Source organism: Macaca thibetana, chromosome 6 (genome assembly GCF_024542745.1).
Source record: "Macaca thibetana thibetana isolate TM-01 chromosome 6, ASM2454274v1, whole genome shotgun sequence".
NCBI lineage: Eukaryota > Metazoa > Chordata > Mammalia > Primates > Cercopithecidae > Macaca > Macaca thibetana.
In genome coordinates this window covers 117,265,070-117,290,259 of record NC_065583.1, presented here as the reverse complement: position 1 = coordinate 117,290,259, position 25,190 = coordinate 117,265,070, and the positions used below count along the sequence as shown (strand labels likewise).

Sequence of the window (25,190 nt, the reverse complement as noted above, 5' to 3'; positions counted from 1 at the left end):
AAACTGTTTGAATTTAACTCATTTTACTTTGCTTTACGCTAGGTATCATCTCCCTAGCACATAGTATAGAGGACAGGACAACATCCAGGGATTCTTAAGACCTGAATTCTAGTCCTTGTTGTACTATTACTTGTAACCTTGAGCAAGTCACCTTGTCTTTGTAGATCCATTTTGCCTCATCTGTGAAAAGGGGCAGAAATTGGATTAGCAAATTTCCAGGGCCTGTGAACTGAAAAATTACTGTTAAAACTCTTAATGTCATTCCTTTTCTTCCCCCAAAACAATGTTTATACATGTAATAAGTCCTCATTTAACATCACTGATAGTTTCTTGGAAACTGTAACTTTAAACAGAACAACATATAATGAAACCAGTTGTACCATGGGCTAATCTAAACAAGAAGCTCCTACAGCATATTTCTGGTCACAAAAAACATCACCAAACTTCTAAATAAAGATCCAAAACACTTCTAATATTTAACATTGAAGTAAGTGTGAGCTGTACATACATTTAAGAAATATTAATAAAAACAAGTTAAATTATTTTCCCCCTTTTTTGGGGAATCAGTGAGTGATGATGGTTGTGGTGGTAAGTTAAATCAAGGAATAAATGTTTGCAAAGTGAAAATTGTAAGGAGCACCTCCTACTACCTTGCAGTTCAAAAACAAAAAGAACAAATCTGGCGAGCTTGCTGAAAGCTTTCATACAGCAGCATTTATATGCATTTGTATGACCATAATTTGTATTTATTCATTCCTTCATTTTTCCAACCCACTTATTCTGCTTTAGGGTAGTGGGTAGCTGGAGCCTATCCTAGCAGCTAAGAGTGCAAGACGGGAACCAGTCCTGGATAGGACACCATTTCCTGACAGGGTGCACTTGCACACACTCACACTCACTCAGATGGGAACAATTTAAACACGCCAGTTTACCTAATGTGCACATCTTTGGGATGTGGGAGGAAACTGGAGTACCCAGAGAAAAGCCACACAGACATGGAGAGAACATGCAAACTCCACACAGACAGTGGCCCCAGCCCGAATCTATTTGTTTTTCTTATCAAAGTTATAATGAAATGATGTTAGCAAGGACCTGCTGCACAGTCATGCACTGCTCAACAACACAACATTTCGGTCAACAGCAGACTGCATACCGTAGTGGTCCGATAAGATTATGATACCATATTTTTACTGTACCTTTTATGTGTTTTGATGTGTTTAGATACACAGATACCACTTTGTTATAGTTGCCTACGGTATTCGCTACAGTAACGTGCCGTACAGATTTGTTGCCTAGGAGCACTAGGTTATACCATATAGCCTAGGTGTGTAGTAGGCTGTACCATCTAGATTCCTGTAAGCACACTCCATGATGTTTACACAGGGAACTTGCCTAACCATGCGTTTCTCAGAACATATCCTCATCTTTAAGCAATGTATGACTATATTCCTTTGAAATTAAACTGTTGTGTGGTTTTTTGTTTTGTTTTGTTTTTTGTTTTGCAATGGAGTCTCGCTCTGTCACCCAGGCTGGAGTGCAGTGGTATGATCTCGGCTCACTGCAACCTCCGCCTCCCAGGTTCAAGCAATTCTCGTGCCTCAGCCTCCCTAGTAGCTGGGACTACAGGTGGTGGATACACACCGTTACATTTAAGACCCATAGAATAGACTACAGGTGCGTGCCACCATGTTCGGCTAATTTTTTTGTTTTTTTAGTAGGCACGGGGTTTGCCATGTTGGCCAAGCTGGTCTCGAACTCCTGACCTCAGGTGATCTGCCCACCTTGCCTCCCAAAGTGCTGGGATTCCAGGTGTGAGCCACCATCCCTTACCTATGTGGGATCTTAAATACATGGAAAGTATTTTTTTTTTCACCTACAGTAATAATAACCTTTAAGTATAGGCTAACATTTGTCTTTCTGCCACTCACACCCCCACTTTGTCATTCTAATTATATGTAGTATTGGTTTATAGAACAACCATTATTTTTTTAAGTGACTGATTTTATTTGAAGTTATTTACTGCAGTAGGTATTTAATATAGATTTATATTGTCATCTCTAGTAAGATTTCTAGTACCTTGGTCTTGCTCTTGGATACCCACTGCTCTTGGATATGCTGAGGATACCACAGCAGTTTTTGACTGAAGCTGGGATTGTGTATTGTAACATTTAATAAATCTAATTATGAATTCATGCTAATTTTCCAACAACTTTAAACAAATAAAATTTGTCTCCCTTGTCTCTTAGAATTATAAGTTAATGTATTTTTTCAGTAATTATGTCATTCTTGAACTGTGTTGTCTATAACGTTAGACATTTTTTGAGAACTATCCAGTGATATCTTGGTGGTTTTTTCAAAGGGAAAGAGTAAGTATTTGCTGGTAAATGGTTATGAATTATTCTTTACAAAAAAAAAATTAACAACAAAGGTTTTTCTCATTTTAAAATGAAATTATTTACTAGGAAGAAAAATATAGCTGCTTAGTTCCAAGGTCACATAAATGAAAATTTGATTGGCTTACTGTCATTATTGTCTTAAAGTAGTCCCTAAAATGTGGTGTCTGTGTTTCAGCAGCTGCTTTGGTAGAGAATAGCAGTAGTGATTGTAGTTCAGAAAGGCAGATGATTAATATTATATGAAATGTGCCAAATAATTTTCCATAGGTTTCTGAGAATTCTCTATGTTTTATTTCAAATAAGGATGAAATTTACACTCAGGAAAGCTATTAAGCTGTCCAGACTTTTGATCTCCCTTTTCATTCAGCCTCTGTCTCTACCTTTGATTGCAGTGAAATAATACAGTAGCAAATGCAGCTCAAGCATTTCATTTAATATATGTTTCCTTTCTGTCCAGTATATTATTATAGTAGAATAATTCATGACCTTTACTATAAAGACTTGAGCTAATATATTAATATCTTAAGTTTTTTGTAATTTTTTGAAACCTGATTTATAGTCACTTATAAGTTGTAATTTCAAAATTCTAGTTTTGAGCACTTTAATGCTTTCTCGCAACTCTATGATACCAGCTAACAAAGTATTATTATTATTATGTATGTATGTATTTATTTATTTTTTAAGATAGTCTTGCTCTGTTGTCCACGCTGGAGTGCAGTGGGTGCAAACATGGTTTCCTCAGCCTCGACTTCCTGGGCTCAAAGAACCCTCCTGTCTCAGCTTCCTGTGTAGCTGAGACCACATGTGCATGCCACTACACTAATTTTTACATGTTTTATAGAGACAGGGTACTACTTTGTTGCTTAGGTTGGTCTCAAACTCTTAGGCTCAAGAGATCCTCCCTTGTCAGCCTCCCAAAGTGCTGGGATTACAGGTATGAACCACTCCACCCTCCCTATTTTTTCATATTTATTATTACTTGTTCTTTTTTTTTTTTTTTAATGGGCAAATGAAAACTGTATGGATCTGTGGTATACAACATGGTGTTTTAAAATATGTGTATATTGCAGAATGGCTGAATCAAGCTAATGAGCAAATCTGTTACCAGTTGAGAGCTCATTCAGAACGAGAAGAGTTGGGCCAGGCGTGGTAGCTTATGCCAGTAATCCCAGCACTTTGGGAGGCCGAGGTGGGCAGATCTCTTGAACCTAGGAGTTCAAGACCAGCCTGGGCAACGTAGCTGAATCCCACCTCTAAAAAAAAAAAAAAAAAAAAATAGCTGGGCGTGGTGGCTTGCACCTGTAGTCCCAGCTACTTGGGAGGCTGAGGTGGGAGGATTGCTTGAACCTGGGAGACGGAGGTTGCAGTGAGCCAAAATTATGCCACTGCTACTCCAGCCTGGGCAACAGAACAAGACCCTGTCTCAAAAAAGAAAAAAAGGAAAGGAAAACCCTTATGTCTCATTACAAACCACTGAAGTTGAAATGTTGTGCGGGGCCGAGCACGGTGGCTCACATCTGTAATTCCAGCACTTTGGGAGGCCGAGGCAGGCAGATCAATAGGTCAGGGGATCGAGACCACCCTGGCTAACATGGTGAAACCCTGTCTCTACTAAAAATACAAAAAAATTAGCTGGGCGTGGTGGCATGCTCCTGTAGTCCCAGCTGCTGGGGAGGCTGAGGCAGGAGAATAGCGTGAACCTGGGAGGTGGAGCTTGCAGTGAGCCGAGGTCGTGCCACTGCACTCCAGCCTGGGTAACAGAGCAAGACTCAGTCTGAAAAAAAAAAAAAAAAATTGTGTACATTATCATTTGAATGTGTTTTAAATTGGACCATATATATGGCAAACATAATATGCAGCTTTACTTAGCTTTTTAATGCAACCATGTGTATGTAGACTGCGGCTCTGGCAAGCTTTGGCATCGTAGTCTTCTGCCTAGGCTCTAGCATATGTAAGTAAACTATATGTTAGGTTGAGTTGCATTTTATTTCATAAATTTATAAGTACATCCTAAGTTTCATGCCAAATAAAACAAATCCTGAGCATGGCTTTTGTACTGTCTTAGTGATTACGGTTTCTCTACTGCTCTTGGCAAGTATCACACCGGATCAAGGATGGACAGGAGTGCTGCACTGTGAGGATGAAATTGTCCTGCTATCAGAGCCTACACATAGCTAACATTTTTCTCTTAGAGCACAGAGACATAGCCCTCATTTCCCCCTCCCTGCTTTCCCCTCCTTTACTCATCAACTCTCTGAAAACTTTTATTTTATCGAACTTTTGGATCTAGAAGGTTTCTTTAGACTTGCACTTATTAGAATGTAGAATACGTCGTCAGAAGGAAAGTGACACTGTTACGAATTGAAAACATTTCATGAGGTTTTCTGCAAATCTTTATTCCAAATATAATGTCAACAGGGCACCCTGTGGTAGTGGCTTGGGGTGGGAGTGGCTTGGGGTGGCTTGGGGTCAAGTTTAAAAACCTGACCACTGAAAACCAGTAGATTGATTCTTTTGCCTTCTTCCATTTGCTTCTAGAAAACCTCAACAGAATTACTATAAAGATAGAATTGTATTAGTACTGATAAGGTACTGTGATGTTCTTAATTAAATATCAGTAATTTTTAAATGTATGCATAAAATACATTTTCCTTTTGCAAATAATAATATGAGAATAATTCATCATATTGGTGGCTTCAGAACTACCCTTTGAGAATCCTTACCTTATAGCATTCAGTAATCAAGATAAATTATAGCATTGTTGAAAATACTTTTGTATTCAGCTTACATGCACTGCCACTGAGGTTATGAGTTGAGAGCTTTTTTTTTTTTTCTCAACTTGCACAGTTAACATCTATCGCTTCTATTGTCATGCCACATCTCTTTTTTTGTTTTTTATTTTTTGTTTTTGGAGAGTCTTATTCTGTCACCCAGGCTGGTGTGCAGTGGTGCTATCTCAGCTCACTGCAACCTCTGCCTCAGCCTCCCAAGTAGCTGGGATTAAAGGTGTGCACCACCACTGCCAGCTAATTTTTGTATTTTTAGGTTAGAGATGGGGTTTCACCATGTTGGCCAGGCTGGTCCTGAACTCCTGGCCTCAAGTGATCCACCCGCCTTGGCCTCCCAAAGTGCTGGGATTATACAGGCATGAGCCACCACTCCTGGCCTCTCTTGCCACATCTTGACCCCAAACCTTGAACTCCATTTCTCTCTCCTCACGGTCTCTTCTTCCTTACTAAGCATTCCTTTTCTTTTGGTAGATCTATTTTGAACTTTTTCTGGAGCCCTACAATTTTTCCTTACTTTGTCCTCTTAAATCCTAGACTCCCGCATTCTTTACTGTTTTTACCTTTGTACAAGCTATATCCCTCACCCTCTCTATTTCAGACTTACTGGATCTGGGGGCCTGGGAACCAGGCATACATATTTTCTAAAAGCTTCACATGTTCTTTTGGTGTACAACCAGGGTTGAAAACCATTAGAGTAAGAATTAAACCCCTTGACACTCTTTTAAGAAAGACCTCTGCAGTCTGCCTCCTTTTAAACCTTGTCCTGTATTCTCATTCTGTCTCCTTCACTGGCTAAACCAAATGACTTGTCTCCACACGTTATGTGGTTTCTGCCTCTATTACATGCTAGTCCTCCATCTGGAATAGCCCTTTTGTCCCTTTTCTCTCCACTGAGCTTTTGCATTTGCCTTTTTAATTCCCATATATGCCGTGTCCACCACATAGACACAACCTCCCCCACTGTCCACATCCTGTGCCACAGTGTTACATTTGTTACAGCTGATGAACCTACATTGACACATCACCAAAAATGCGTAGTTTATGTTAGGGTTCACTCTCGTATTGTACATTCTGTGGGTCTTAATAAAAGTATAATGGTGTATATCCACCATTGTAGTATCATATGTAAGAGTTTCACTGCCTTCAAAATCCTCTGTGTTCTGCCTATTCATCCCTCCCTCCCCTGAACCCCTGGTGTTTTTACTGTCTCCATCGTTTTGTCTTTTCTGGAATGTTATTTAGTAGGACTCAAACACTATGTAGCCTCATATGATTTTTAGTCAGAAAGTCAGCAGAGTGTGATGTTGCAGCTAATGCATGTTGCCACTAGTCTACTGGCTCACCATGTTGGTGTGGGGAAGCAGCTGGAAGTGCAGCAACTCCACATCCTGCCACATCCTCTCTAGTTTCTCTTACTTCAGAGCCAGGCACATGCCTAGTTTCATAATGAAGACATTGGCTTCTCTTAGAAGATATCTCATCAGCAAAGTTGAAGACTTGTAAGTGATGAGAGGCTGAAGGGTGTTCCCATCTGTTCATATAGGTTCTACTATTTCTTGCAGTTTCACTTTGCCCTGTCCCTTGGGCCATATGACTTCAGGCTGTAGCATCACCAGCACAAAAAGAAACGGCTTTCCATGGACTAGACGTTTTACTGGCTCTCACAATCATGGAAGATCAAATCCCTATAATAAAGCCCATGTATATGATTGATAGAAGCTTCCCAGTGCCTAACAGCTTGTGCGATGTATCTCAGGTGCTCAGCAGTGTTTACTGAATGGATAAGTGACTGGATGAACCGATGAATGAATGAGAGACACAGTCCCTGCCCTCAAGGAATCCTAGACCAGTGTGGAGACAGAACTGAGATGTAGGGCTGACAACACAATTGTGTCATTTTGACATCTCTAGTGGAGCAGTCTGGAGAAGAGCTGGGCCTGCCCCTAGGCCTACCTGTCACCAGTGTCTCCCTGGTTTGGGTTTATGCTGGGTGAGGTGATGGGCACTTCATTAGACTGCCATGTTAGTTGGTGTCACCAGGGATCTGGGAGCACGTGACTGCAAAGCTTGCTCCTGAAAATGAGGTTCTAACTGTTGTGTGTCCAGCTGCTGCAGCAAATATGAAGTCAACTCATAGTTACATGTGTGGGTCTGCTGTGGCACCTGCTCCTGGGACCACATTGGATGTGGCCATTGGTGATACTGTAATTGTAGCAGTTCCATTTAGGGAAGCACTGCCTAGCTCTCAGGAGGGAATAACAGCAGTCATGGGTGAGGCAACACCAGTTGTTGGCATCCACCGGCTGCCCCTGGCCCACCAAGCCACAGTGGCCGCAATAGATTAGGTACTTGTAATATTACTGGATACTTTTTATGGTACTGTTTGAGTGAATAAAAGCATAGGCTTGAATGCTTTATAGTCGTTAACATAGAGGTACTCATATGTTAGTGTTAGACTCATGTCACTTTATTGCTTGCCATCTGATTCTTTTTTTTCCTTCAAAAATTACTGAAATAATTTTGTTTTTTTCTTTATCCTTTGGCACATGATGATCTTTACAAAGTTTGTAGATAGATAATGGGAAAAAGCCAGCTATATATTGAATAACAGTTTGAAGAATAGTGAATACAAATTATTGCTTCTCACTTTGCAATGAGAAAGCAATTTTACTATGAATTTTTATCCATGTCTGTCTTTTGGTTGTCACTGATTTGTTGTCACTTGTATGTTGGTTATCACTTATCACATATATTTGCACCAAATCTGGTTACCATAAGGCCCAGTTTATAAAAATGTGTACAAATCCTCACATTCCATTCTTTTAAGACTTAACAAAATTAACAATATTAAAAGTGTTTCTCTGTTTACTGTTAGTTAAATAATCAAATAATCAAGTGATAATAATCAAATGATCAAGTAATCAAATAATCCTACCTGCTACCATAGCACAACTAAATACATAATGGCAATAGAACTAGCATCTTCAAAATGAATTTTTTTTTTCTTTTGTATTCATTCCACATACATTTTTGAATGCTTAACATGTGAAAACCATTGATCTTTATAATCAGTACTTCCTCTAAGAACCTATCTTCTAGGGTATTTTGATCAATAGTACATACATAGTATTTTAAAGTGTTAGATATCATTAGCTTATTACCAGGCCAGTTTCTTAAAATGGAAAGATGTACTTGTTTTTATCTATCCTTTGCTCACATTCTACCTGCTTCTCTAAGTTTGATTAACTGACTATTGTACTGCTGTTGATACATCCTTATTTTCATTTCTAGATGATACTGAAACATACAAAAAGCCATTCTAGGACATATAACTTTACCTATAAATATTTCAAAATTGTCAATCAAACATAGCTTTCCTTATAAATGAGGCCCACAAGCTCAATGTTAAACTTGTCTCAAGTCTTAGAAGTACACTGTGGCCATGGGTAATTCAGGTCCTAAAAACTGCAGAGTTGAAAGTGACATTAAAACAATCCAAGAAGATAGGAAATAATAAATTGAAATAATCCAACTGCGATTCAGTAAAGATACAAATTGATAGCCAGGCATCCCCCTAAGGTAGCAGTTCTTCCTGTGATAGAGCTAAAATGTTAATCAAAAAATAGTTTCAGATTATAGAGGTTAAGATCCTTCATAGAAGGCTACATAATGGTAATCAAAAACACTGGAAAAGAAAATTCCCTTGAAAATGCCTTTGGAACTAAATAAAGTGATGATTGTGTTGGTTATTTTTTTAGCTGAGATTTCAAATTAATTGCCTGCTGACGTCAGTGTTGTTCTTGAGTATTGCATAGCAGACATCCTCACTATATCTCCCTTATTTACTTGAATTGTTACTAAAAGCCTTAATCATCATGAGTTCAGTAACTTTGCCCATGTTCACTTGGAAACATAGGCAACGTGGTATTGGCTCAAGGTAAATAAAATGTTCAGGTTTGTAAATGAAGAATGTGGTCTCATTTGGGAGAACTTATTTTAGTAACTTAGGTAACATGCCAGGGTACATTAGACTGTCTTCATGGCAGTTTTTCCTATTTCCTGTTTTTCTCTTCTGCTTCTTTTTCTCAATAATTATTGAGTAATACTTATGGTCTTTTAATATAAGGGACTTGTCTTTCAAGGGAAGAAAAATTTAACTTTTTGAAGAATTGTTCTGCATGTGGAAGTTGCCATTTTGAAGAAATTGTTTTTTCATTATGAAAGTAACCTGTACTAATTTTAAAACCACAAAATGAATGTTATGGTGTGAAATAACATTCCCCTGGGTAACCTTTACTAACATTATGTGATAAGTCCTTCCAAATATTTTATTTACATACATAAAATATATGATGTGTGTATTTTAAATGTTAAAATTATGTTACATTCTGTTCTGCTGCTTAATTTTTCTTAAATGAAGAACTGCATAATTCAGTGAACCAGTATTTTCCAAATGATCAGTGAGTACATGTTAAAAAATCATTCAAAGGTAAAGATTTATTCAGAGAGTAAGGCCAGTGCATTATAATGGGACAGAGAATGGGGGTCTATTGATATGGTTTCAGATTTCTTTTAAGAAACTACTATTTGTGAGTTTCAGTGTAGTTTCAAAGAAGAATATCCACAACGGTCAGCAAAGGCTGTTAAATACTACTACATTTTCCAGCTGCATATCTGAGAAAGACTGGATTTTCTTTACTTTAACTAAAACACATAATGCAACAGATTGAATGCAGAAACAGGAGAATCCAGCGTTCATTTAAGCCACACATTAGATTTCCAAGTGTGTAAAGCAGTGCCATTTTTCTCACTAAAGAGATATTTTTATTTTGAAAAATAGTTATTTATAAAAATTATATTGACATGTAATGGATTTATTGATATTTTTAAGTGAGTTGATAAATATTTTTGAATTTTCTAATTTCTGATCCAGTAAATATTGATTGATTTAACCCATATAAGCAAACACTTCTTGAGATCACCAATAACTTTTAAATGTAAAAATATTAAGGGCCTTGAGGCCAAAATGAGAAACTCTACTCTTGAAAGACATTGAGACTGTTTCCATTTTTCAGTTATTATAAGCAGTGCTTCAGTAAACAACATCATGTGCCTGTCTTTGTGCACTTCTAAAAGTTTGTAGGAAAAATTCTTAGAAGTAGATATGCTGGGCCGAAGGATATGTTTTTTTGAAATAGTGATAGATTTTACCAAATTGACAATTTATGTGCCCAGCAGTGGTTCATGAGTCATCCTACATTCTGATCAATGGGATAAGTAGAAAACAGTGTATTGTTGTTTAATGTACTTTTTCTTAATTATGAGTGAGACTAAGAATTTTTTAGATGTTTATAGCTGATTGATTTTTTTTGTTTGATGAATGGCTTGTTCATATCTCCCTCTCACACACAATTTTTTACTGGACATTTTGTTTGATTATCTGCTTCTGAATAAGAGTCCCATGGTAGATTTTATTTCCCAAGAATAGCCATAATAATATCTCCTATTCCACATGCTCCTTTTTTTTTTTTTTTTTTTTTTTTAGGCAGGATCTCATTTTCTCACCCAGTCTGGAGTGCAGTGGTGTGATCTGGTTCACTGCAACCTCTATCTAATGGTCCCAAGCCATCCTCCCACCTCAGCCCTCCAAGTAGCAGGGACTCCAAGTGCACACCACCGTGCCTGGCTAATTTTCATATTTTTTGTAGAGAAGAGCTTTTGCCGTGTTGCCCAGGCTGGTCTTGAACTCCTGAGCTCAAGTACACTGGGATTACAGGTATGAGCCACAATGCCTGGCACACATGCTCTTCTGTAAAATGTGATTTTGACATTCTTCCTCATTAGCAGGTTGGGTCTATATTCCTTCCCTTTGAAATTGGGCACATTTGCTGATAGTTTATGACTCCCCAAGTCTCGATTATAAGATATAGCTTCCACCTGGTTCTCTAGGGACACTTGTACTTGGAAACCAGCCACCATACTATAAAGAAGCCCATAAATCCATAAGAAGTAGGCCTCATTTTCCCCAGCTGAGGTCCCAGTTGACAGCTGGCATTAACTACTGAACTCATGAATCAGTGACCCTTAAGATAATTCCAGGCTGGGCATGGTGGCTTACACCTGTAATCTCAGCACTTTAGGAGGCCAAGGCGGGCAGATCATGAGGTCAGGAGATCAGATCATCCTGGCTAACACGGTGAAACCCCATCTCTACTAAAAATACAAAAAATTAACCGGGCATGGTGGCGGGCGCCTGTAGTCCCAGCTACTCAGGAGGCTGAGGCGGGAGAATGGTGTGAACCCAGGACGGGAAGCGGAGCTTGCAGTGAGCCGAGATTGTGCCACTGCACTCCACCCTGGGTGACAGAGCAAGACTCCGTCTCAAAAAAAAAAAAAAAAAAAAGAAGGGCCTGTGCCACCCCGAGCCTTCAAGTCTTCCCTGTATATATCCTAGCCACTTTAATTTTTACATGAAACCTTGCAAGGTGAAATTACCTATGACAGACTTTAAAACAGTTGTGCAGTTTTATCTTTATTTTCTTTTTCACATGTGCATTGTGTGTGAACATCATATTAATAAATCATCTGATATCCCTTGGAATAAAGTACTTTAAAATAAAACACATAGAAAAGGAAAGCTTTTGTTATATAAACTATTCAGATGTTATTTATGACTTTCTTTGAACTTAACAAGAGTTGATTTCATCCCCACAACTGTCTTACTGAGCTGGAAGAAACCTGATGAGTTTCTTAACCTTATTTCAAAATGGCTTTATGTCATTGTGTGAATTAAGTTGAGGTAACTTTTACATACAAACAAAGAAGAGGAAGGATCTTTGTTTAATAGTGGCTCTCAACTGGGTACTATGTTGCCCTGCTCCTTGCCCTTCCCTGCCAGCATTGTTGTTACAGGACAGGAAAGTGCTACTGGCAGTAATGAGTGGGAGCCAAGGCTGTTGCTCAAGTTCTGCAGGACTTAGAACTGAAATGGGAGAGTTTCCTGACGCCCCTCACAGGATATGCAACAGAGGTGTGACTTATCCACAAGTGCTGAAACCCCTTGCGGGAGGGGGAGCATGCAGACAGGTAGGTGCAGGAGCCAGGGCAAGTACCCCTGGGCTCTGACCCTATGACAACATCCAAGTTTGGTAGTCTGCAACTCCTAAAACCCAAGTGTGTGTGTGTTACAGTCCACTTTTAGCTTTGCTGTCTGCAGGCAGCTTGAGCGTTAACCTGCTCAGTGCCCTCTTAGTACCCAGGACCTTGTCTGGCATCCAGGAAGAATCAGCTCACACACAGACTTGAAGATGGTGAATGTGGGGGTTTTATTGAGTGGTGGAGGTGGCTCTCAGATGTATGGGGTAGGTACCGAGACCAGCTTGGTCTGGGAGACCCTAACCCAGCGGCGCTAGAGGAATTAAAGACACACACAGAAATACAGAGGTGTGAAGTGGGAAATCAGGGGTCTCACAGCCTTCAGAGCTGAGAGCCCCAACAGAGATGTACCCACATATTTATTAACAGCAAACCAGTCATTAGCATTGTTTCTGTAGATATTAAATAAACTAAAAGTATCCCTTATGGGAAACGAAAGGATGGGCCGAATTAAAGGAATAGATTGGGCCTGGTTCACTGCAGCAGGAACACGCCCTTAAGACACAGATCCATCATGCTAATTGTGACTTAACAATGCCTTTAAGCAGTTTTGCACCCTGGGTGGGCCAGGTGTTCCTTGCCCTCAATCCCGTAAACCCCCAACCTTCCAGCTTGGGCGTTAGGGCCATTATGGACATGTTACAGTGCTGCAGAGATTTTATTTATGGCCAGTCTTGGGGCCAGTTTATGGCCAGACTTTGGGGGGCTTGCTCCCAACATGTCTCCCTTCTTTGATTTGCAAAGATATAAAAGGGCAGCTTTGTCACACGTGAGCTACTTCTTGCGGGAGTCAGGATCCACATCTGCAGACTATACAAAGACAACATAGATTAAAAGCATGATCGTCGTTGAAACCACAGAGCTTCCAGGTGTTTTTATCCATTTTTAATGAGTTACTAGCTGCTAATTTGTCTGCAGCTCCTTTAAGCACTCCAGTTCCTGGCATTAGGATCAGGTGTGCCTGGGATGCTTTAAATATTTGTTTGTTTTAATTTTGCTGTATTCAAAACCAAGTTTGTAGAGTGTCCTTCTAGATGCTTTTTTATTCTTTCCCAAATTTTGATCTTATTAAGAGCATTTAATAGTTTCCACAAATCCTTATGTTAAGCTTCTAGAGCGGTCCATATCATTTGAGGTTGAGGTGCCACTATACCGTCACGGTTCCAGATAACAGGAATTTTTGCCATACTTCTTATCATTTCTTCCATCTGACCATTTTGTTCAGATCAGCTGAACGTAGTGTGGCCCTGGCACGCAGACTGAGAGGTGCAATTCAAGCTAAACATCCCCTTAGAGGACCAATTAATAATGATTCCATAGGAATCGTTGTACAGCACCTTTGCCTGTTCTGCAGTGCAATCTTCCTAAACAAGTACGTTCATTTTTTCTAACTGGGTCCAATCCTGTTGACAAATAGGTTTTTGAGGGCGGTACGTCTCAATTATAGGAGCAGATTTATTATGGTAAATACTGAGATCAGAAAGCATGTATAACTGTGTCAGAGTGATTGCATCCAGGCATTATTGCCAGCCAAGATTGATAAATATACGCAATAAGTATAATTGTTCTCTGTGTCAGCCCTTATTGAAGGAATACTCACAGCAGTGGTGATAACCGCTATCATAGCTACCATTAAATTATTCATTGTGACTGGTTGTCCTGCTTTCCTCAGGTTTTCTTCTGCCATCTGTGACAGCTTCTTGATCTGTCCCCAGGTGGGTGGCTGTGTTCGACAGGTGTTGTTCGTGACAGTTGGGGTCCTCCTCAGCATCAGCCTCAACATGGCTGCAACCAGGGGGTCCTCGGGATGCTCCCGGAATCTCCTCCTCGACATCTGGCTCATGATAAGGTTTCAGGTGTCTTGATGGTATCCAAATTGGCTGTTGATTTTGGCCTGGAGAAATACAAGCATAACCTCTACCCCAAGTTATTATTTTACCTATTTATTAACTTTTTGTTATTGGATCTTTTCACCAAATAATGCTAGATTCAATTGTGTATGGGCTGCCCTGTAATCCCTATTTCTCCTCCTTTTTTTGTTTTTGTCATCAATTGATCTTGTGTATGAAATCATAACTGAGCATTTTCAATTAACTGTGGAGTGAACCACGTATGAAGAATCAGAAATCACATTAATAGGCATATCAAAAGCAGTCAATACCTCAATTACAGCTACAAGCTCCGTTTTTTGAGCTGAAGTATAGGGCGTCTGGAAAACTTTACTTTTTGAGCCTAAATAAGAAGCTTTACCATTACTAGACCCGTCTGTAAAAACATTCTCAACACCTTCAGTTGGTTTAAATTTAGTTATTTTAGGGAGAATCCAGTTAGTTAATTTCAAAAACTGAAACAGCTTCGTTTTAGGAAAATGATTATTGAGAATACCCACAAAGTCAGCTAAATGAGTTTGCCAAGTAAGACTGTTTATAAAGGCTTGCTGTATTTGTGCCTTCGTGAGAGGGACAATAATTTTTCCAGGATCATATCCATGTAATTTAACAATGCGAGTTCTCCCAATCCCTATCATAGTAGCGATTTGATCTAAATAAGGAGTTAGAGTCTGTGAATTAGTATGTGGAAGAAAAAGCCACTCTACTAAGTCCTGTTCTTGGACAGTAACACCACTAGGTGAATGCTGAGTTGAAAAAATTAGCAAATCTAGAGTCTTCTCTGGATCTATTTATCTGAGCTTTATGGACTTGCTTTTCAATCAGTTGTAACTCTGCCTCAGCCTGTTTTGTTAATTGCCTAGGGCTAGTGAGACTAGGATTTCTTTTAAGGATAGAAAACAGATTACTTATGGCATAGGTAGAAATGCCTAGAGCAGGTCATATCCAGTGAATATCCCCTAGTAATTTTTGAAAATAATTTAATATTTTTAATTTATCCCTACATGTGTTTACTTTCTGTGGTGCAATAGTGTCATTTGCTAAGGTCCCCAAGTAGGAGTAAGGAGAAGTAATCTGAATTTTGTCAGGGGCTATCATTAAACCAGCACAAGAAATGGAATTTTACAAGTGATCATAACATTGGAATAATATTTCTCGAGTGGGGGCAGCACAAAGTATATCATCCATATAGTGAATAATGTAACACTGTGAAAATTTTTTACGAGTAGGTTCAATTGCTTGCCCCACATATGTCTGGCAAATGGAAGGTCTGTTTAACATGCCCTGTAGCAACACTTTCCAGTGATAACACTTAGCAGGCTGCAGGTTGTTTACTGCAGGAATTGTAAATGCAAACTGTTCATAGTCTTGCTCAGCTAAAGGGATAGTAAAGAAACAGTCTTTTAAATCTATGACTATTAAAGGCCATTTTTTCGGAATTGTAGCAGGAGAAGGCAATCCTGGCTGTAATGCTCCCATAGGTTGTATAACTGAATTGATGGCTCTTAAGTCAGTTAACATTCTCCGTTTACCTGATTTTTTCTTAATTATGAAAGCTGGAGAATTCCAAGGAGAAAATGTTGGAGCTACGTGCCCATTTTCTAATTGTTCAGCAACTAATTTCTCTAAAGCCTCCAGTTTTTCTTTACTTAGTGGCCGTTGTTCTATCCAAATTGGCTTATCTGTTAACCATTTTAAAGGTACAGGTTCTGGAGGCTTAACAATGGCCGCCATCAAAAATTTGTTCCTAATCTTTGGTGGGAACTTTGTTTTTCCACTTGAAGTGGTTCTTTCAAACCTTGCAAATTTTTTTTCTAGTCCCATACCAGGGACATACCCATTTCATATATCATATATTGACTTTGAGGGCTATATAATTGTTCTGGAATTAGAACTTGTGCTCCCCATTGTTGTAATAAATCTCTTGCCCATAAATTTATAGGTACAGAAGTTATAATTGGTTGAATAGTCCCAGGTTGTCCATCAGGCCCTTCACAATGCAGAATGTAACTACTTTGATATACTTCATTGGCTTTACCAACTCCAACCATGTTATATTGAGCAGGTTGAATTGGCCACGTGGACGGCCAGTACTGTAGAGAAATGATTGAAATGTCTGCCCGTGTATCTGCCAAACCTTTAAATTTCTTTCTTTGAATAGTTATTTCACAGGTAGGATGCTTATCGGTAATTTGATTTACCCAGTAAGCTGTTTTGCCTTGTTTATTTGTGCTTCTAAATCCTCCTGTTCATTTAATTTCACTTTTTCCCATTCGCACATATGGCAGAATCAGTAGCTGTGCTATGCGCTCTCGTGGCTCTACTATTCAAGGAACAGAAGTAGATACAACAATTTGAATTTCCCCATTATAAGCTGAATCAATGACTCCTGAATGTATTTGTACGCCTTTTAAACTTAAACTAGACTTTCCTAAAAGTAATCCTGTTGTCCCTGCTGGCAAGGGTCCACAGATTCCTGTTGGTATGTTTTGTGGGGGTTCCCCAGGCAGAAGGCCCACAGCTTTTGTGCAGCATAAATCTACCGCGGCACTACTGGCTGTGGCGGGGGACGGACATTATACAGGGGTGAGGGAATGGCCTGAGCTAGAAATGCCCCGGTTTAGAACAGGGCCCGGGACGGACCCCTCATGGCATTTCCTGAAATCGGGTTCCCTTCTTTATCAAACTTAGAGTGACGCTGACTAGCCTAGTGTTTTCCTTTTTTACATTTTGGACATATTTCAGGCTCAACAGTTTTCTTTTTTCCCCTATCTGGCAGCCTGACTCACTGATTTTTTCTACCTTCTTTTTTAGTATGACCATGCTTCCCACAGTTAAAACAAGCTCCAGGAAATTGAGTATTTCCTTTATCCACTCTCAGTCCTGCCATTGCCTGTGCCAACAAGGTAGTTTTATGCAGATTACCTCCGATACCATCACAGACCTTGATATAATCAACTAAATGTGTTTTCCCTCTAATAGGTTGCAGAGCAGCCTGGCAGTCGGGATTAACATTGTCGAAAGCTAATAACTGCAACACTATATCCTGAGCAGCGGAATCTGCAATAATCTTAAGAGACTCCTGTAACTGAGCTGTAAAATCAACATGTGGTTCTCTGGGTCCCTGTTTTATAGCACTGAAGGAAGGGTATTGTTCTCCACCTGAAGTGATTTTTTCCCCAAACCCTAATGCACACTCCTCTAAGCTGTTCTATGGCATCATCCTCCATGACCAGTTGTGCATCTAAACCAGTCCAGCCGCCAACCCCCAAAAGTTGGTGTGCAGTTATATTAATTTGAGGTTGGGCCTGGGCATTGCGAGCAGCCTGAATGGAAGCTTCGTCTGCCCACCAAGTTTTAAATTGTAAGAACCAAGCAGGAGTTAGACAGGCTCGAGTAAGAACATCCCAGTCAGTAGGAATCATCCGACTGGAAACAATAACGTTCTTTTAACAGTCCCATTACAAAAGGAGAACCTGGTCTGTACTGATTTATTGCTTGTTTTAATTCTTTGAGTAATTTAAAAGGAAAAGGCTCAAATGTAGCTATAATACTTCCCTCTTGATCTGGGGGGTGTATTCTAACAGGGAACTGCCAAGCCTCTAAATCACTTTCTTGTCTAGCTTGCTGAATTCCTACCTGAATAGAACTAAGAGCGGTCACTCAAGGCGCTGCTCAAGCAGTCACTGGGACAACTACTTTTCGCCAAGTGTCCTCCAGAAAAGAAAGATTTGGGGGGTCATCTTCTTCAAAATAATGAGGAGGGAGTGCAGAAGTGTAGGGATGAACCTCTTCTTCCCTTGCCGCTTTAGCTGTAGTTGGCAAATAAACATGCTCTGTAACCTCTTCTGTTACTTTACTATACTCTTGTTCCTCCTCGTTATCAGTGTGAAAAAGTTCCAAGGCTGGAACGAACCAGACCCCAAACCTGTCCCATTGTTACCCTGATGCTTCCAAGCTCCCCTTCTTACTCACCACGGGGATTGCTTTGAGAGTACTCGGGTGTCCTCCAGCTAGTTTTCCATTCCAGCCATCACTTGGCGATCCTTCCACCTGGATTCAAGCCCCCACGAATGGACACCACTTGCTGAGACCAGCTCGGTCGGGGAGACCCTAACCCAGCGGCGCTAGAGGAATTAAAGACACACACACAGAAATACAGAGGTGTGAAGTGGGTAATCAGGGGTCTCACAGCCTTCAGAGCTGAGAGCCTCGAACAGAGATTTACCCACATATTTATTAACAGCAAACCAGTCATTAGCACTGTTTCTATAGATATTAAATTAACTAATAGTATCCCTTATGGGAAAGGAAGGGAGGGGCTTGGTTCACTGCAGTAGGAACACACCCTTAAGACACAGATCGCTTATGCTAATTGTTTGTGGCTTAACAATGCCTTTAAGCGGTTTTCCGCCCTGTGCAGGCCAGGTGGATTGGGGTTTATATAGGTACAGGATAGCGGGGTGTAGTGGGCCATGCGGAAACTTTTGGGCATGAAAACAGGAGTGCCTGTTACCATTTAGGGCGTCCAGTTTCCAGGCTTGAGGGTGGGGGCCTTTGCTGGGAAACCGCCCTCTTCTACCCAGTATTTCCCTGTTTCCTGTCTGTATCAGAACAACCCCCCCTTAAAAAGAATTATCTACCCAATGTTTGATGGTGCCACGTTTGAGAAACCCTGAATTTAAGCCACTCATGTTTTGTTGGTGTAGTTTTGTTTGAGTTTAGATTTTGCAAGTATAATTATCTTGTTTCACTGAGCAGCGGGTAGTTGTAGGAGTACCATTCAAGAAGTATTTATTAGGTGCATACCACATGCCAAAATAGCAAATGGCTTATAGAGGGCCTTGTATGCCATAAGTGTAGCAGGCAGAATAATCTCTCTCATCCCCCCAAGGATGTGCATGTCCTAATCCCTGGAACCTGTGAATATGTTTCATGTATCAAAGAACAAAATTTCAACAAAGTGAGTTTCAAAGATTTCATTAGTTTTTATTAGTGATTCATGAATCAGGCAGCATCCAGTCTGCAAAATAGATAGGCGCTCTGAGGAGGTGGTGGAAGAGTTGGTTTTTGTAAGGGAACTTGAGCAGGGACAAGTAAACAGCATAGTACAAACAGTGGATTGGTTAACATTTGGTTACTTTCCTTGGATGGGCTAAGGGAAAGGGTGCTTCATTATCATGCTATCTCAGGTTTACTGGGCCCCTTTCGATTGGTTACTGTGAATCCCATTTTTAGAAAACTGGTCTGTTTTGAAATTTAGTTTGATTACATGGCATCTAGCACAAGTGACTCCATTCTGGTTATTTCACACATGACAAAATGGAATTTGCTGATCAAAGATAGGTACATTTGGATTATCTTGATAGGTACATGTGTCATGACAGGTCATTAAAAGTGGAAGATGGGTGGAAGGGAAGGGGGTGGCAGTGGTGCAGAACAGAGAGGAGGAGGAGCCAGAACAGAAAACAGAGAGAACATATTTCTGTTACTGAGGCCCAAGGACAGCTAACTGGCTATGTGGATGTATCTATTTAATGGCATCATTATTCACTGAGTGGAAGCAGTTAATCTGTAGGTAGCCAAATGTTGATGGGCGGGGTGGGCAGGAGGAGAAAGTTGAGATCCTGTAGTAGGAAAATGCCAGGAAGTTTTCTTAGATGTGGCTAAGCACAATCTCAAATATTTTCTTGCCAAAAGTTTTCTACTGTTTCTGAAAATTCCTCAGTAAATCAAAATATAAACAAATAACTTTTAGAAATATGTATACATCTGATCTGTGATAATAAAAACCAGTGAGATGGCTGGGTACAGTGGCTCACACCTGTAATCTCAGCACTTTGAGAGGCCGAGGCGGGTGGATCACTTGAGACCAGCCTGGCTAACATGGCGTGACCCCATCTATACTAAAAACACAAAAATCAGCTGGGCGTGTGCCATGCCCCTGTAGTCCCTGCTACTCAGGAGGCTGAGGCACGAGAATCGCTTGAACCTGGGAGGCAGAGGTTGCAGTGAGCCAAGGTTGCGCCACTGCACTCCAGCCTTGGCCACAGAGTGAGACTCTGACTCGGACAAAAAAAAAAAAAAAAATCAGTGACAGAACAGGATCTGCTTTAGAAGAATTAGCTTCATAGTCAAACTTGGTTTATTAAACAATTTTGCTCTGTCACCAGATGGTCAAGATGGAAAGTTTTTAGCCCCTTATTCATCTCCATCACATTTTATCATTTTTATAAATTATTGATATACCATTTGATGAAATCAAATTTTTGAAAGAGATTGAGGACACTGACTGACTCATTATTAAACTTTCTTGCCTTTAAAGCTTCTCATTCAACATTTCCTCTTTGTAGCACCTGCACTTTTCAGTCCTTCACCTGATAGCTTGACCTTATTGAGCATTTTTACCAAGAGACTTGAGATTCTCCTAAGATTTGCTCAGTGATCTTGCTTCTTGGAACCACAAAGGCAATTGGAACAATAAGGAGCTATAAGGGAGCAGCTGTGTCCTATAGATGTTCATACTTGTTCAGATTTCTCAGTCCCTGTAATAAAAGTGTAGATGGAAATAAATGATATTCAGAAAACTCAGCATATCCATGACATTTAGATTTCAAATAGAAATCTCATCTGATTTTTCCTCCACAGTTTACCTTCTTTCCATTCTCTGAATCACCTGGTGTCCACATACAATAGGAACAATGTATTAATTCACATGTTTGGTTTTATAGTATATTCTCTCCCATAGTGGACAAACAGGAATATTAATTATATTTCTGAGAGGGAAGTAATAGAACTAAAGGCATTGCTGGATAGTGGCACTTTTAGATCTCTAGCAGTCTGTTATTTTCTAATTTTGTAACATTGATGTGCATAGCACACCCCTAAATATTCTGTTACACTTTATTATGTAGTCATTTTACTTTAGTGACAATAAGATGAATGGAAAGAAAACAATTCCCTATTATTTAATTTAGTTATATATTAAAGTTGATTTTTTTTTTAATGTAAAGAGATCACCCCATCGCTAGAAATTGAATAGAGATAGTCCTAAATTGCACTGCCAAAATTGACTTACAAGTAGAAATGCTTTTATAAAACATATAAGAAATTATCTCAAAAAGCAACATACTTTTTTATAGGATTCTGAAAATACATGTAAGATTGTAACATTTGTATTGGTACAAAATTTATCTTATTTTCCTACACATTTTCTTTTTTTTTGATAGCAAGTCTTCCCCACAGCCTTCTGTATAAACTGATGCTAAGCATAGCGTATGGTAGTCTTGTGAGCCTATGTTTAGTTGAACTTAAGATGATCTAGTATGTGTATAGTGACAGATCTGAATAATATCAGGAAACTTAATATCTATATATATAAATATTCGTGAAACATTTACAAAAACTGAGCACATTCTAGGCTAACAAAGAAAATCCCTAATTTCTCAAAGTAGAAATAGTACAGGTTAAATTATCTGACCACATTAAAGTAAAACCAGATATTACACAAAGGTTGAGAGAAATATTGGTTTCATAAAGTTTTTTAAACAGTATTTTAAAGGGGAAGCTTGAAATTTTGAAGTAGATGATATACAGCTTTGAGATTGTTACACATAAAAACGTGTGAACACAATTATTCCTAGCCTTAAGTAATTTTATTATTATACAAGAAAAAATGAAAATAAATGAACTCTACTGATGTCAAGATGTGAAAAAAAGGAAAAATAGAAGACATTATAAATAATCAGCCTTTGAAAAATAGAAGACAATAATTTTAAAAATTAGAAGGCAGAAAAGTACTAAAATTGATGAATAAGTATTGTTTGCCTGTTTTTCTTTTTAAAATGCCCACAAAGTAGATAAACCTGGCCAATTTAATCAAGGGGTAGAAGAATAAACATAAAATATTAGGAATAAGAAGGCATATAGTATGGCTTCAGGTATTATACATGCGAGTCTAGGCTAATCAATGGAAAAATCTTTTCAGAACAGTTCTCCCCCATATTAATTTTGCAAAAAGAAAAATCACTTAGAACCAGATAGAAATAGATTTATAACCATGGAAGAAGTATTTTTAATTGCCTTCTTGCCCGCAAAAGTCCCTCCTCTCAAATGTTTCTTGCTTGCTCGTTGCAAGTGGTTTTAACAGAATGTACTATCAGTCTTTTTTTTAATGTAGTTTAATTCATTTAATATTACTAATGACAGGCCAGGCTGGGTGGCTCATGCCTGTAATGGCAGCATTTTGGGAGGCCAAGACAGACAGGTGGATCACTTGAGGTCAGGAGTTCAGACCAGCCTGGCCAACATGGTGAAACCCTGGTTCTACAGAAAACGCAAAAATTAGCCAGGCATGGTATTGCATGCCTGTAATCCCAGCCTCTTGAATGGCTGAGGCAGAAGAATTGCTTGAACCCAGGAGGCAGAGGCTGTAGTGAGCCGAGATCGCACCACTGCACTCCAGCCTGGGAGACAGAGTGAGACCCTGTTTGTAAAATGAAAAAGTACTAATGACATTCTTTTAGCAACAGCTTGTCTTTCCACCCTTTTTCTTCTTTTGTTCTTCCCTCCCTCCCTCCCTTCCTTTCTTTGTATCCAGTTTTAAGGAATACATCATTCTATGCTAGTTCAGCTATTCTAGAACCTAGAAAAAAGAATAAAACAGAAAAGTGTAGATGGCTTTTTAAAATAAAAATAGATACAGAAATGTAAATTACTATCAGCAAATTTAATCTAACATTAAATTTAGCATTTATTCCTGGTAAAATTTCTTATAGAAATAGGAATAGAATATTATGTCTTTACCATGCTAAAATATCTATTTGAAACTGTGCACAAACATACCACTGGATAGTGAATATTCTAAATGCCAGGAAATGCTGTCTTCTATAACAGACCTCTGGAATCTCAAAGTAATAGTTTATTGCCCAGGAAAAACATAAGAGAGGGAGGAGCAGGAGTGGGTCTTGAAATCTGAAGTCTTTGAGGGATGATCCTGTCAACAAAGAGTCATACTCTGTAAAATATTTAAAGAGATTTATTCTGAGCCAAATATGAGTTACCATGGCCTGTGACACAGCCCTCAGGAGATCTGAGAACATGTGCCCAAGGTGGTTGGGGTACATCTTGGTTTTATACATTTTAGGGAGACATGAGACTTCAATCAAATACATTTAAGAAATACAGGGCTGGGCAAGGTGGCTCACGCCTGTAATCCCAGCACTTTGGGAGGCAGAGGAGGGCGGGTCATGAGGTCAGGAGATCAAGACCATCCTGGCTAACACGGTGAAACCCTGTCTCTCTTAAAAATATAAAAAATTAGCCGGGTGAGGTGGCGGGCGCCTGTAGTCCCAGCTACTTGGGAGGTTGAAGCAGGAGAATGGTGTGAACCTGGGAGGCGGAGCTTGCAGTGAGCCGAGATTGCGCCACTGCACTCCAGCCTGGATGACAGAGCAAGACTCTGTCTAAAAAAAGAAATAGATTGGTTTGGTCCAGAAAGGTGAGACAAAATGTGGAGGCAGGAGGCTTCCAGATTATTGGTAGATTTTTTTCTGGTTGACGGTTGAGTTTTTCTGAAGACCTGGGGTCAATAGAAAGGAAATGTCTGGGTTGTGGATACCAAAGTTTTCTCATGCAGATGAAGCCTCCAGGTAGTAGGCTTCAAAGAGAGTAAATTATAAATATCTCTTGTCAGACTTAATGTCTGTGTTGATTCTAATACTGGAGAGGTATAATGAGGCACATCTGCTTACCATCATGGCCTGAAGTAGTCTTTCAGGTTAAATTTTAAGAGTGTCCTGGCCAAAGAGGAAGTTCATTCAAATGGATGGTGGATGGCGGGGGGGTGGGGGCTTATAATTTTATTTTTGGTTTGCAATCCAGACTTATTGAAATGCATGGCTTTAACACATGGCTCTGTCTAGCTGGAAAACTGTGAAAAAGAATGAGTAGGAGTAAGAGTTAGGTTGAATAATGGCACTTATCATTTCTGCTCACATTCCATTGGCTGGGAAATGTGGTCTGTGTGGCCTAGGAAGAAGAGTAAAAGAGTTTGATGATGATGATACAATAGTCTGTTATACAGAGTTTCTATCCGATGTAATGAGAAGAGAGTGGATGTAAGTTTTAAGTTTTGGCAAAGAAGAGACGAAATTCAGAAGTCATTGTAATGATAATATTGTAGTAAAAACCAAGTTATTGTCACATGACCAGGAAGGATTAGGCTCGCAGACACTTTGAAGGGCGAGGAGGAACAGAATTTATTGGGCAAAATGGAAAAAAACTCAGCAAAGTGACAGGGGTACCTGTTAACAGGCCCCCATCTCACAGATTGAATCCCAGGATACCTACCACACAGGAACAGGACAGGCCAGGCTCCTCCCCCTGCAAACGGGGCATAAATTTCCCAAGACTCCACCCAGTCCTCCCAGGGGGCAGGCCGGTTGGAGGTTCTCCCAGGCCTGCAGTCCTGTTTTTCAGCCTTCAGGCTGTTTTAGGCTTGAAGGCGAGGTTTCAGCAGGAAGGAGAGTGGGGCCTTGGCTGCCCCCTGTCTCTGTCAGTAATTTAAGCCAGAAAAGTCCAAGAAGATCAACAGATCAACTATGAAGAGAATTTAATAAGTGATAATTATATGTAAATGTATGTTGCTGTTATATGCTAGCAATAACTAGTTAGGAAAAGCAGGCTAAATGAACGTCCTTTACAAATTTGAATCTTATTTACCCTGTGATTTGAGGAATCCTCTGGAATTCAGGAAATAAAAACGAAACTCAGAAGCACACTAAACTTTTGGACAGTGGAGGAGTCAAACAATGATTAAAAAAAAAAAAGTCATCAGCATTTCCTAGTATGCACACAGTAAAGTAAAACTCCCTCAAAATTGCCTCTGAGACTAAAAGAGAAAGGAAACCTGAAAGGTTTCTGGCAAGTAAGTAATGGTAAATGGGTTTGAGTTTAAAGAG

The 25,190-nt window shown here is 39.6% G+C and overlaps 1 protein-coding gene across 4 annotated transcripts in view; it reads left to right on the top strand.

Annotated features, from left to right (window-relative positions):
• IPO11 (importin 11) overlaps positions 1-25,190 on the top strand; it is a 230,911-nt gene that overhangs the window by 199,042 nt on the left and 6,679 nt on the right. The gene's annotated exons all lie outside the window — the stretch shown is intronic.